Here is a 560-nt window from a genome sequence, read left to right as displayed (position 1 = left end):
CTCAAGTAAGGGCTGCTGGGCAGATGTTGTTGCTGGGAGTTGGGTGGTCTCCTAAGAGGGTTCCAATCAAGTTTGCAGCACATGGCTTTTCCTGGGGAAACCATGTGTAAGCCTGGATTACTGGTGCCCTACGTAATCCTGGTTACTCCAGAGCTATTATTACACTCTGCCTGAGAACATCTGGGCTCTTAACATTGTAGAAAGAGTAAACAAGCTTTGTGGCTTACCAGACATGGGGTCCAGTCTTGGGCCTAGCACGTACAAGTTGTTTAACCCTGGACAAGGCATGCACATTTCTGGGTTTATTTCCTAATCTGTATTAGGAACGTAGTCAGGTCACCTACAGTTGTTGTGACGATTAATTCAGCGTGAGCTATTGCATCCAGATTGGACAGCATAGGCCCCAATACGATGAAAGGGAAATACCATGTCTTAAAAGTAGTAGCAGTGGCTCACTCTGAAAGAGCAAATGCCTGTAAGAAGATGTGAGCTTCTGCCTGGTGTGTGGTGACCACAAAGCACAGGTGGCAAAAAAAATCATCATTTTCCAGACACCAGCA

The sequence above is a fragment of the Nomascus leucogenys genome, chromosome 19 (assembly GCF_006542625.1).
Source record: "Nomascus leucogenys isolate Asia chromosome 19, Asia_NLE_v1, whole genome shotgun sequence".
Lineage (NCBI taxonomy): Eukaryota > Metazoa > Chordata > Mammalia > Primates > Hylobatidae > Nomascus > Nomascus leucogenys.
The sequence above is the reverse complement of the archived record's forward strand: the minus strand, read 5'-3'. Positions refer to the sequence as shown.